At 38.4% G+C, this 503-nt stretch overlaps 1 long non-coding RNA gene across 1 annotated transcript; it reads right to left on the bottom strand.

Annotated features, from left to right (window-relative positions):
• LOC112486716 (uncharacterized) lies at window positions 1–503 on the bottom strand. The gene is made up of 2 exons (XR_003049193.1): window positions 450–503; window positions 1–204 (listed from the first exon to the last, which is right to left on the bottom strand). It is a non-coding gene; the product is annotated as an uncharacterized LOC112486716 (long non-coding RNA).

The raw sequence follows: 503 nt of genomic DNA on the forward strand, positions 1-503 counted from the left end.
ATTGATTTTTCACTAATATTCTGTCTGTCATCATCTATAACTGGGCGACTTTTTCACTCGGCCGGGATCAGGTGATTATTTGCCCCAGTCTAAGCGACGGTCACTTACCTTCGTGGAGAGCAGCTTGGTGAGGTGAACCTCCTTCACTTTTAACTTCTTCCTCTCCAGGTCCTGCTGTTGGTCCTCGACCACATCAGGATCAATCTGCAGTTTGACAGAAGGGACGAAAGAACGAGAACAGATGAAAAACAAAACTAAACGTAAATCACAAAAATCTATTTTAACGTCTGTGTCTGGACTTCTTGTTGTGACATAAATGTAGTTCAAGCTCTGCTCACGTTCTGTCTCAGACGTTGTTTTGTTTCTCTTTCTTGTATATTTAATGATTTTAAACATTTAATTTAAACCGTTTCATTAAAATTAGAATAGAGTAGATTATTTTTTCTTACCAAGTGGAAATATTTCCCCGTGAAATTCTCATCATCTAGAGGGAGAAAAAGACA

Source organism: Cynoglossus semilaevis, unplaced genomic scaffold, assembly GCF_000523025.1.
Source record: "Cynoglossus semilaevis isolate Cse_v1.0 unplaced genomic scaffold, Cse_v1.0 C18820099, whole genome shotgun sequence".
NCBI lineage: Eukaryota > Metazoa > Chordata > Actinopteri > Pleuronectiformes > Cynoglossidae > Cynoglossus > Cynoglossus semilaevis.